This window comes from Opisthocomus hoazin, chromosome 2, assembly GCF_030867145.1.
Source record: "Opisthocomus hoazin isolate bOpiHoa1 chromosome 2, bOpiHoa1.hap1, whole genome shotgun sequence".
NCBI lineage: Eukaryota > Metazoa > Chordata > Aves > Opisthocomiformes > Opisthocomidae > Opisthocomus > Opisthocomus hoazin.
Genome location: NC_134415.1, coordinates 129,368,891 through 129,382,640, shown reverse-complemented (window position 1 = coordinate 129,382,640; position 13,750 = coordinate 129,368,891). Strand labels below are relative to the sequence as shown.

General features: G+C 41.9%; 1 protein-coding gene across 1 annotated transcript in view; it reads right to left on the bottom strand.

The window, feature by feature from the left end:
* Positions 1–13,750, bottom strand: part of PINX1 (PIN2 (TERF1) interacting telomerase inhibitor 1) — a 63,302-nt gene that overhangs the window by 33,770 nt on the left and 15,782 nt on the right. The gene's annotated exons all lie outside the window — the stretch shown is intronic.

Here is a 13,750-nt window from a genome sequence, read left to right as displayed (position 1 = left end):
CGGGAGAAACCAAACATGTATGATATACTTTGCACTTCAACATTCTCACTTCTCATCTAAACATTTCAATGCACTTCATGAAGAGCTACGCACTTAACACAAATCAAGGTAATACCACCTACACGGGGCATGTGAATCATCCCCAGATTTAGCGATTGTGAAACGAGGATGCAGAGCAGTAACCTGACCCAAGGCTGCAGAGCATCCGAGCAGGACAGCGGTGAAAGCGAACCGAAGAGCCCTGACCACAGCCTGGCTGCGCCTCACCTGAGCCACGCTCCCAGGACCCACTGCAGGGTGATGTCCTCTGCAGATAAATCACACGCTCAAACCCATCTTGGCATATAAACGCCAAGGAGCTGGGACAGAAGAGTTGAAAAGCAGCGATTAATAGAAAGCTCAACAAGGCGTAAGTTAAAATAGGGACACTTTGCCTTCTAACTTCATAGTGTGCAAGTCACGACAAAAAACTTCCTCTTCCAGTTGCTTGCTGACGTGTATGATTACACAATTTTCTCTCATCACCTCAAAGTTTGGCCCAGCATCCTCACTGCTTTTAAGATGAAATGTAAATGAATGCCCAAGCTTTCAGCATTAGCACGGTCACAGATAGCAGGAGGCTGGCATTAGGTCACTTCGGCCAACACGGAATCGCTCCCCACAGAACGTTCATTCTTCGGTTCAGGAGGAGAAACGTCTTTAGGTAGAAGTAAAATTGAGAACTGGATAACCCGACAATCGTGTGTTTCATTACATCACTGCCCCAGATTCAAGCTGAGCAGCACCAAAAGGTTTATGCAAGCAGACTATTCTGGTGGTCTTCACGGAACAATTTGAGTGTTGAACTGATGCCATTACTAGACAGACTGAGGACACAGAAAAGGAGAATATTTAGAAAAATTAATAACCCACTGGGCTAAATGTGTTGTTTACTGATTAAGGACCCAATACTTGGATGAGCTGAGACAGACAAGTAAATAAAGATTTGAAGCTCTAAGATAATTTGAGAATTGTTGGAGGAAACTAGGATTGAACGTGACAGCAGTGGCATATAGAGTTAGTAGCCCCTGATATGCTGTGCATCAAAACAGAACTCAAGAAGCCATCTTTGCTGCTTGCTATGACACTTTTCATATCAAATTTTTTCGTGTCTTAATACTTTAGTAGTTCAGAGAAATTCCACATCGACTGCTAGAGAGCAGTTCATAGTTATTTTACCAAATAACAGGTAAACCTAGGAACCATTCCAGGTACCTTGGAGCGTTTGGTACAGACTAAAGTGCTTTTAGAATACTGTTAAGAGTTAAAGGTAGATGAGAGGTGGGGAGGATCAACAAAAACACTCCTGCTTAATTACACTGTTCCCCTTTTTCTTCTAGAAATACATGCAACATTCATATTAATAAGACAAATATATATACACAAAGGGTTACCTGAACTAATAAATAACTAAAATTGGATGATTTTTTTCCCGTCTAAGATTTCTACTCCATTATGAGATACAGTGGTCCAACGAATAATAACAAAAAGCACTTGCAAGCTTGCACTTGACTGCAACAAGACCTTTGTAGAAATTCTTATTCTCTAACTGCAAATACTCATTGCAAAACATAGAAGTTGACTGTTTTAAATGAAAATAATTTATTTGGAAATTTTCCAAAGAAAATTGGTATTTTCTGTGAACTAGAAAGTATCCTAATTAGCATTAGTGTTCAACTAACTCGCTGTATGGCAGTAACTTTCTTCTGCTTCCAAGCTTATAGAAATTTCTTTGTAAAAAAGTACTGAGAATAAATAATTTTCTTTCAAGTACTGAAGTATTGAGTGACATTTAAATTCTGCAATATTCTGGAAAACAGGATTTTAGGGCAGACAATATTTTTGATCTTCTCTTCATTTGTTAAAAAACAACCTGTAAGACACAGGTGACACAGGATCTAGTGAGGCTCAGCTGGGTTTGATTCTGCTGCTGTCAACAACACGTCCCAGCACTCGGAAGAAATCAGTTCTTGGTGAGAACAGAGCAGATTTAAAACAAATCCCAGCAAAAGAGAAATAATTAGAAAGAACTAAATGATCAGAGCTCTTCATCCCTGTGGATAGCCACATTTCTCACTCTGTCTCCTCTACTGTCCCTGGTCAGATCAACTCTCATTTCGACCTTTTCATAGGAGCTTAAGTTCAGTGTAAGGGTCATGCAACAATGGACTGGTCCTTAACTTCAGCTGAGGAAAGTGCAAGCTGGCCACCAAAACAGCCTTGGTGATTCCCAATCCTGAGGGACAGGAGCATTTTCTACCAGCAGGTTAAAACTCATCTATGCAGAACCTTCCGGAGGTCCATCACAGACTGTGCAATAAGCTTCCACGGAAACTAATTATCATAAACAGCATCATCTTCTGCTCCAAAGCCAGAGCACACTTCAACTTGTCTTCACTAATACCCACTGGGTTCGTATTACTGAGAGTCTGCCAAATCAAAACACTTGAATGCACAACCAGTTTCCCCCAAGGAGGGAAAGAACAAACTATGCACACCAGACAGACGTCACATCCCTTAATCCTGTGCGAGGATGAGTTCAGATACTGTTACGTGCATGGAAAGTTCAGAATCTGTACAGTACAGTACCCAAACGCTTTCCAACTCAGTAAAACGCGGGTTTGCTTGAGCTCCCCTCTCCTCCCAAACCCAGGACAGCTGCTTTCTTCAGCTGTTAGACCCTTGCTTCCTCGCTCTCTCCTCTCAACAACAGACAATCCAGCTTAGCAACCAAATTTGGACAATATTCATCCTCAATACAAAATCTGAGGTCTTTCCCCCAAAGCATTCTGTGATGGAGAACCGTAAGGTGGCATCATCATGATGATACTGGCAACTGACATATTTCAAAGATGATGCTAAAGCAAACAGAGCATGGAAGGTACCTACTATCCCACAGCATGATCATCATCTCCATCATACTCTTCCTCTTTTCTTAACTGAGGGATACATGCAGTTATTAGCAGACGGTCAAACTAGTGGCATTAGTCAGCAGGTCACATTTGCCTATATATACATGGCAACAACACAATTATTCAAAGGAAGCACACTGGGATTGATGACAGTTTGCAGAGTGTAGATGTAGGGAAAAACCTAGACAATGGATTTCTCGACCTTGTCTTCTTACTTTGAGAAAACTCAAATGAGCCCAAATTAACTTCAAATTGCCAAACTTTTCAAACATGTCAGGCAGCTGAAGTGAGGTCAGAGAGAGGAGGGAGAACCTCATCCACTCTCAAGGTTACCCTGATGGGGAAGATTACCAGTAAGTGACACTCCAGCACTAGATATTTCTCCTTATTGGAATGAAAAAAAATCAAATGCTCATAGCTGAAGAAAGAACAATTCAGCAGAGAAGTCGAAATACTGGACTGGAAGTGGAAAAGCTTGTTTCTTTGATTTTAAGCACTTTCTCAGGCTGAATCATTTATTTTGCTCTAACTTCTGGTTTGCTTAACCCATCTGAACCAACTAGGAGTTTCACAATCAGTTTGATGAGCCAAAAATCAGAAGTCACCCTTGGAGAAAGGTTAGACACCCTTTAATAACTAAAAGTCAGCAAAAATGGGACTGTGCTGTGAACATCCAATCCTTCTGCAGGCTATTTGAGTGGATATGGCAACATTCTTAGAGAGTAATAAAATGTATTATATTCTCTGATTTCTGAGAGAGAACACATGCTGCTGTTTTCCTCTCATTCCCCCAGCAGTATTATCCCCAGAAGGTCCCAATTCCAAACGCCATCTCACACGACCCCTATTCCTCACGCACAGAGAAATCAGCTCCTTTGTGCAAAGGACCATCATCCTGGCTCTGTGCTCCACCAGCAGAAGCAAAGAGCATGCAGCACACTCTTGCACCAGGACACCAGGGAAAGCAGGGCAGGTAGCAGCCTGCAAGATGAACTTGTTGTCAAGAACTTGCCCACCTGGCTTTAAAATCAACAGGAAGCCACCTGCACTTCCATATACAAATCCTGTTATGATGGGATCAAAAATGTACTTTTCCTTGTTTTGAACTACCGCAGTGGAATTTTATTTTATTTTTTTTAAGAAAGCTCTTTGATCAGACAAATATTTTTAAAAGGAAAACCAAAACAAAGTCATCCTATAAAAGCGCAAGTCTATGACAAGGGCTGTTTGGGAGGAAGGGTTTACACATGACAAAAATAAGGTTAACTTTGTTCTCTAGTACCCAAGCCCATTTTCTTAGGTACTGGCATATTACTTTCTCAGAGTATACACACAGTTTAACAAAAAAAAAAAGAAAAAAGAAAAAAGAAAAAAAACCAATTAGGATTTGTTTTCTGCACCCAGTGCAGCTATGCCAAACAACACTGTTTTATGACTCCTTACATGGTTACACTGCTTTAACCCTATTTATACACCCCATGTATAAGAATGGTTCTGGATTACATTTTTATGCAAATTCATTTAAACCTGGATTTCCCCTCTCTTCTTTTTTTTTTAAACTCTCAGTGACAAATCCCACCAGGGAACCATCTTTCCAGGACAAGGTGTTATACAGTACAGAGATGACAAAATTCAGCATACAGATGCCAAAAGACAGTATTAACTGAATCATATAAGAGGAAATCTTTTACCAACACAGACCTTCATCTTACTTCATATATTTTCCCCAACTATTTCATTAGACCCATTTACAGATGTCGGCTTTGTTCATGCAGTGCCTGAGGACAGAATACAACCCACTGAACAGTCTCAGTATATTTAAATGACAAAAAGCCATCAGCGTTCTGATTAGATACCCACTCAATCTCAACACAAAGCCATGACAATGATTTTATTTTTTCTCCCTCTTCAAACCTGAGGGGTTTTTTTTCGCAATTCACAAAACAGAAGAACTACAATTGTAACAGAGTTCTGTTTGGGTTTTTCCTCTTGCAAACGTTCACAACCTGAAATCTCCCACAATGCAAAAAGCAAGAGCAGCAAAAATACACCTCCAAAAATGCAGTGCAGCTTTCACACAAAGTGTAGTTAAAAAATGACTAAGTTTTCTTGATATATGAATTTGTGGGTAAACCATTTATCAATGGCCTGTTTACCTGTGCAGCAGAGTCCCTCAAGCCGAGGGCCATGTCATTCCCCTTTGACTGATTAATTAGCCAATCAAGGGGTATTTTTCACTGTGAGGCATGATGGTTTATTCCAGCTAATGCGTGGTCTCTAATGGTAACATATTAAAGCCAACTCGGCTCTTTAAGCCTATCGAAGTGACCAAAAGGGAAGGAGAGAAGATAAATCACAAGAGCTCCCCCCACTTTTGTTTCTGTTCCTAACAACCCCCCCAAGGAACTAACGCTAGAAGCAAGACTCTTCTCCAATGAAGAGCGAAGAAAAAGCACCATTTCTTCCAGACTGGGAGATGTCTCTTCCTCTCCCTCTCTGCTGATATCTCACCAGCAATAATTTATCCTCAGTTGATTAACAAGGTGCTTATAGAATAGGCAACAAAACATCAATACTTTGCTCTTCCTCCTTTTATCAAAAGTACTACTAGGACACCATGCTGGGTAAAGTAATTTTTACCGGCGCTCCTGGAACAATCTCATCTGCATGGAGAAATATTAAAAACATAGCCCAAATTAACACCTTGAGCCTAATTCATTATTTTTCTGATTTGCTATAGATGGTATTACAAGTCACAAGCTCAGAGCAACAGGGTTTTATATCCACTTTATGCTAGTCCGTGCTGCCAGAAGATTTGCTCTACCTGCACCACTCGTGTACACTGAAGCTGCATTTAGCCCTTCAGCTATACTGTCACGCTGTCCTCCCTGTGAGTTAGTGTCACCAAACTGTCCAGGTCGCCCCTCAAGCATGGGCAAAGGCCCTATACTGCTGACTGCTGCCAGAATCTGGTTTTGAGGGTCTTTTTTCTTCCTTTATTTTTTTTTTTTCTCAGAAACGCTCCCTCTGGCTGTTACAGTCCATGGTATGCAGCAGAGCAAAACTGGAGAGGCCAAAGAAGTAACTGCAGCATTACAGAAATAGTAGAAAGCTCTTGCTAATTGTAATTTTAATATAGTTCATTCAAAGGATCAGAAAGAAAAAACAAAACAGGTCAGCACACAAACCTAATGATATCCTCTAGTACTGATGCTGCAGAACACAGCGAGCTCCCATCGATGTCAAGGAGAACTGAGCCACTGTAGGAGGAGTATTACTGTTTCCTAGATCAAGAGCCTACAAATCTGTAGCGAGTAGCCATGCCGGTTGAAGTAGCAGTGAACTAGAGGGTGACAGAAACCTTTCTAACCCGAAGCAGGCTCCTGGGGATACCAAATGCGTAAAAGCACCATTACATTGTCTTGCAGACTCTGCCACTAGGTCACCAGCCTCTTCCCACTAACGAACATTAAAAAAAAAAATTAAAAAATGCAGCCTTCACAAGAACTGAAGAGGTCAAGGGGGCTGAGCAGAAATCACATGCTTACAAGAACATAGTCAGCTTTTGCACTGAAGCAGAATATATTCAGAACATAACTTTTTGGATAGGCTCCACCTCACTTGTCCCCTATGATCAGTGAGGAAAGAGGCACATATGTCTCAGAAGCGTCCAGCTTTATACATCTTTACCACCTTCGGAGACAGGGAACACATTTGTTTGGGCACTCGTGCCTCATCACTATGAAGGGAGTCTGGAGAAGATGCCTAGATCCTCTACCACTAAAGATGGGTGGGATTAAATCCCAACTTTTGTTACCGATGTTTTTGTTTGCCTCAATTCTTGGTAAAATGTTATATTCACTCTTCCCAACGACACACAACACATCACACACGTCTGTGCCGAAATGGTCAAGTCATATATAAGAGGCACTGTGCAGTCCTAAATTTTAACCTCAAATCTGACGAACTCTGTAGCCTGGGAGTAATTATAATACCTAGGCACAAGATACTTGGTCCTTCTAAAAATGCAATTATTGTCTCTGACAATAATGTACAATAAAAAAAAGAAGGAAATATTTTGAAGACACCATCGCAGTGTTTTTCTACTGTCTTCCTCCAGAAAACGCTGACAGCAATTAGGTTTTTACTCTGATTTCTTGAGGAAGCAAAGTTTCCACACTCATTCTGCCCAGACTTCATGTACATCATGGCACTCCTTTCTTTCCAGTAACTTTTTAATCCAACCTAACAGAAGCATAGAGATTTCAAAGATATGAAGAGTCAAAAATACTTCATGAAAACAGGCAGCTGGACAGAGAAGGCCAACAGATCAGCATGCACACGGACACGCGCTCGTCTCCTTTAGTCACACGGAATCCAAGCAACCACAGGAAACCAGGTTTCAGTACTGGAGCCGCTCACGGAATGACTTGTTGGGAGACGTTTTACTTAAACCAATTCATCTTTTCCCATTCCAACAGGGTCTAAGAGTGTTAAATTCATTATTTTTTCTTGCCATCACTTACTAAGGAGCTGGGATTTCCCTTAGGAGACTCTTCCACTGCCCCGATGACATCACTGCGAGGAAGCCTGCTGAAGAGTAAGCTTGTGTCTTCCTTTTTCTAACTGAAGCTCTCACCCCCAGCACCATTTTTGGCTTCTGCCTACACTGATTACTATCCCTTCCCTTCCTCTGTTCCTCCCTCCCCCCGACCCCCAGATATTTATAGGCAGAGAGGTCATCTTTTTCTGCCTCTTCTCTGAGATGAACGTATCCAGTTCCTCCACTCTCTCCTTCTAGGACATGCCCTCTAACCCTGTCGCCCATTTTACTAAATCCTTTTGGACTCTCTCCAGGTTTTTGATGTCCTTTTTCTGTTCTGCTTCTCAGTCTCAAATACCTCATGCTAGCTGCAGTCTGCAAAGCAGAACGGTGAAAAATCTGCGTTAATTTTTAACTAATTTTTCTCTTCTGCAGTTTTTTGTTCCCCAGCAGTGCTGAAAAAAAAGGAACAGCAGATTAATTTATATGCTACCTCTGCAATAGAGACTTTTGACAAAGGTAAAAAGCCCAGACTAAACTTACGACTTGTCTAAAAGTCACAATTGCAAAACCCACAAACATCAATATCACGATTGGTATTTTGCAGAGAGAAAGCTGAGGTGAGGGGAATTACATCAGTTTACCCATAGCTTCAGTGAGCCCGTGGCAGAGTCAGACTTTAATGGATTTTCAGTTATGTCCCTTAAGATTAGCCAACGTGCTTTTCTGATAAGTGCTGGGAAATGTAAGTCAGTTGAGGAAGTTCTGCAAAATGTGTCAGAAGACAATTTCCTGATTTAAAAAAAAAAAAAAGTGAAAAAGCAACAGGGTGGATAGTTACACTTCTAATGACTAACACGGAAGAAATCACCACGAACTCGAGACTTTCGGGCTACTTGGATTAGGTGGTTTAAGGGAACTTACGCAGGTTTACATCCAAATTTGGAGGAAGCAGATTACTCATCACATGGCCTGAGACATGGAAGAGAGATGGATGCAAAACATTCAGTTTTCTAGGCATCTCGAACAGAGTTATTACAAACGCGCCAGCAAATCAGAGCTACTCCCCCAGCCCCCAAAGCGAAATCAGTGCCAGAATCATGTTGTTCAGCAACCAAGTTGGGACTGTCTGTAACTCATTCCCAAATCCTCAGTCTCACTCAGGAGCATTTTCTCCAGTGATAAGGCTTCATCAGGAAACACAGCTGGATGGAGGAAGGAAATTCTGAGAAGCAAAAAAAATAGTGGGGGTTCCAGGAAGTTCAACCAGATAGGAACTAATGGAATTTGTTTTTCTGTCTCCCCAGCTCCCAGTGTTCCTAAGCAAGTGAGAAAATCAGAGGGAAAGTAGGGGCAAAAAAAAGTCTGGCAGATCTTACCCTGCAAAACAGGTCCTTACTGCAGGTCTCCAGAGAGCATCATAATTACAATTCAATATTTTCGATCACTTACTCTCCCTGAGAAAAACTGCAGACGTTTTCAGTTTAGGTCTACTCTGAAGCTCAGCCATTGTTTTCTTCCCCCCGTTATTTTGACTTGTATTTTGTTTTTTCTTAAACAAAGGTCCCTGTGTAGTTTATTAAGGAGGTTTTAGTTAGACACATGATTTGTCAAGAATAATTAAAAAAAAAAAAAAAAAAAAGTACTGTTATGTTTAACATTCAGGAGAATTAAAGGTTGCAAGCACCTATGATTAGTAACACATATCTCTGAACCATCAAAACAGTATCTTAAACTAGTATCTCGGTCTTACTACTTCTAGAGAAACTCCTTTCGACCCTTAAGGGCCAAACAGCATTTCCTTCCATATCCTTTGCAATTCCACTCTTTTGCAATCTTTACAATCCTCTAGCCAACTCCCTCTTCCCTTGACAAGGTAGATAATCCAAATTTCAACATCCCCACTTACTGCAGTAGTGTCAGTGTGAAACAAGAGAAAAGATCCATTAGCCGGATCAGTCCCAGGCTACTGAGACAGTTCAAAAGCAAGTCTGAGAGCAGCTCTAAAGTTAAGACAGCTTGGACTAAGCTAGCACAAAACACCTTCTGCCAAAGATTACTCCACAGGTCAAGACCATAAATTGATTGCTAAGGACTGTTACTAGAAAAGACTGAACGTGACTAATTGGAACAGCGTCTCTTTGACATATCTGATTTGTTGAGACACCGTTTATCGCAGCAGCAGTTCAGAGGTCACATATTTTCAACAAGCCCTTCAGAAGAGCTGGGATTATCTTGCTGGTCCAGAGACCATGTCACTCAGCCTTGAGCCCTTCCACTGCTTTCCTTTCAACCATGAGCACAGATGGAGTTTCCTGGGTTTTGCTTTTTTTCCCCCTCACTTTGCCTAATCTTCAAGAACAGCTTGGTACAACACCAACCAAACAGCCAGCCCTAGTACCACAGTGCCGATGAGCATCAATGCAGTTCCACTGTCAGAATCTACTGCACATTAGGCCATTTGTAGACACAGAAAAACTCAAAGGTAATAGGTATAACATCTCTTAGGAGTAAGGGAAGCTCTGCAAGTCACTCAGACAAAAAAACTGGCCATAATGCCATTAACAGCAATATCCTTAAACCTTTCCATAACTTCCAGTGTCTCTGATGCCCACGGAACTGCAAATGATCACCCAGCTGAGTCCATATACAGTATATGCATTTTGTTATTCCAAGATGTTCCCATCTTCTGGTCCTTAAGTGATCTGCTTCACCCACCCACTGAATTTTGTCACAGGCTTACGCTGGAGGCTGTAAGGGAGGGAGATTGCCAAAACTCAGCCGGGCAAGGTCCCAAGCAAGTTGCCATAGCTGACTGCTTTGACCAGGGCGGCTGATCCAGGGCCCTCCAGAGGTCTCCTCCAATCTCAGTAACTCTGTGATTCTATGAAAAGCAGTTCCTGCATCTTTCCAGCAAGTTATACCCAAGATGGTTTTCCTCCTGGACTGAAACAAGCAGAGTATTGGAAACAGGGAATATGCTGCATATCTTTGTCAAAAGATTAAGAGTGGAATGACAACTCTGTTGCGAACTGAGGATAGGTCATTCAGTCCAAATCAAATCTGTACTGAATGTTTCTCAAACTGCACCTCCGAAAAAAATGGAGGAATCTTGTACCTCAGAAAGAGCCTTAAAGACAGGACTTCAAGCTACAGAATTAATACATAACAGGTACTCCCATGTATCATCTCAGTTTCAACTACAGCTGGGAACCTGCAATCAGAGTAACTGATAGTAGCTGTAAGTATGGAAGATGCCCTCACCTACTCTGAACACAGACAGCAGCATACAACTGCTACTAATGGTTGCAGGAGCTGCAATTAAAAGGGTCTGCAGCCTACCACAGCCTGAAGGCATGCCCCAGGGCTCTGATGGACACCAGGACTCTTCCTACATTATCTCTACACAGGAACAGATATGAACAACTCACTTCCAGGAGAATGACAGCACTTTCCTGCTCCTGCAGTGCGCTCTCTGTCACATCATGGAAATGCCCAGCACATAAGGATTTCAAAATCAAATGCAAACACACACACAGAACAGCACTGCAAACCCTCAGAGGGCAGTTCCATTTGTGCCACCTTAAGGACCAGGCTCTGGAACATGATGGAAAGGGATCATGAGAGTTCATGGGTGCAATGAAATGAAATTGCTCAGAGATGGAGGGCCTGAGCAATGCATTTTTGTTCTGTGTGAACTCCACAGATCTCTGATCCATGAAGAAAAGGAGAGGTGGAAAAAAAAAAAGCAATTGTGCTGCCTCTGGCTTTCTCTCCCTGTGGCTGCTTAGCAGCAGACGGTAGCCAGAAGACGACAACACAGCTTCAAATTACATTACTCCTGCCTGTATTTGCATGTGGAAATATGGCTTCTTAACAGGGAACAGTCTGCGACTTTTTACCAGAACCTTGAACCATTAGCTTAGTGTTCAGTGAGAGGAAAAAGGAAATCTGCACATTAGCCATCAGACAACCACTGCATCGGTCAAGGAACTAGCAAAAGATATGGACCTGATGGAGCAGGGCCAGAGGAGGCCACAAAAATGATCCGAGGCCTGGAGAACCTCTCCTGCGAGGGCAGGCTGAGAGAGTTGGGGCTGTTCAGCCTGGAGAAGAGAAGGATTCGGGGGGACCTCAGAGCAGCTGCCAGTACCTGAAGGGGCCTACAAGAAAGGTGGAGAGGGACTTCTTACAAGGGCGTGCAGGGATATGACAAGGAGTAATGGCTTTAAACTGAAAGAGGGTTGATTTAGTTTAGATATAACAAAGAAATTCTTCCCCGTGAGGGTGGTGAGGCCCTGGCCCAGGTTGCCCAGAGAAGCTGTGGCTGCCCCCTCCCTGGCAGTGCTCAAGGCCAGGTTGGACGGGGCTTTGAGCACTCTGGTCTGGTGGAAGGGGTCCCTGCCCATGGCAGGGGGGTTGGAACAAGGTGGTCTATAAGGTCCCTTCTAACCCAAACCATTCTATGATTCTATGAAAAGCATGCACAAACTTACATACACTTCACAAGCAGCCACAGATACACCTGATCTGTAGTGTCTATCCACGGAAGAACAAACGCTCTGCAGGACACTGTCCCAGAAGAAGCAACATAAATTTCCAAACTTATCTTTATCTTTAGAAGATGCAGAACACACAGAGAAAGCAAGACCAACTATTTGGGATGACTCACGGATGGGTAAAATCTACTCCCTTAACCGTAGCACTGCTGTTTTACATTAAATCCCAGTTTGTCTTCCTTCATACTGGTCTGACAGCAAGGGAGCCAAGAAGTAGATCCATGGCATATTTCCACGATCAGAAGTGTTCAAGTGGGCTCCAATGGTGCAAGCTTACCTACAGCATTTGAGACCTCTAACAGCTCTCATGGACTTCAAGTCCCCAAACACTTATTTCAAGACAGCAGTAAGTTGAGAGGGGTTTTGTTGTAGCTGATGGCCTCCTCCCAAGCTCTTACATTTCAAGGCAAACCATGTGACATGTAACAAAGGTCCATACTGTTTCTCACAGTGGCAGACAAGACAGGACAGTTCTTACTTTGTTTAAATGTCTTCTAACCTCCCAATTAAATTAATTGTATTTTTATAGTTTAGAGAACAGTACTTCGAAAACAGATTTGACATTTTTCTCTGTCCTACCAACAACTTCAAAACCTGCAGCAGATTCACTGAATTCTAATACTATATGGGATAACTGCAAGACCAAATCCTTCAAACTGTTCAATTCAAGACATCCCCTGAGTTTTTTCCAGCGAAGAATCCCCAGTGGATTGCTATTTGTTCTTCATAAGCTCGCTGGTCATTCTGCCTAGCATTTACACGGCTACAAACCCTGTATTACTATCACTAGGATCTCTTAGCACATTCTTCTCCATATTCTTCTTCTCCCATAGTTCACAGTGCCCTACAGTGAAGTTACAGAACAATTTTAACGAGTACCCCTCAACAAGCAAAGTGTCAAACACATAGAGGGTATTTCAGATATTTCCACTCAATTTCATGGCCAATCTTTCCCTCTGAAGACACGAGACTTCAGAGACCTCTGAACCAATAGGGCAACTCTTACAGCATAACAATTTGTGCTTTCCAGATGTTACCTTTTCCAAAGAATTTTTCTGGACACATTAGTCATGTCGCAGCATATCTGTTATTTTGTATACTAATATAGCAGGCCTATTCTCTGCAAGTGCAAAATACCAATGAATACATAAATAAAATACATTAAATCCTAGTACAAACCTTGATCTCATTACATAAAGTCGGGAGAAAGTCTTCTTATTGAATATTTATCAGTGTTCAAGTCTTCTTTGAATCTTCTGTTCAAAGATGAGCAAGCCTTTGCAGGCGCTCAGCCTTTCCCAATTCTTGTGAAAATAAGGGCAGTTTGCTGAGACTGGCCAGTTGCTGCTGAACGTCAAAATTTTTTTTTTATATTTATGGAACTTCCAGATCAAGCAAAATTTATCTACTTTGCAATGTATATTGCCTAACAAGTGTAAAATTAAAATAATGAAGATTCGTAACTAATTCCAAAGAAGTTACATCATAATAACTCATAAAAATACATATTAAATTCACTTTTAATGGCTCAGAGCACAGCCCTCCACCTGCAGCCTTCGCAGAGAAAGAACAGTGATTCCACTGGCAGAAGACCCCTTGCTTTTGGTGATCACGTGGTAATCTCATTAGCAGAGAGACATTTAAATATGGTTTTGTTATAAGGGAAAATATGCAAGGAAATCAGAGAAAGGTGAAGC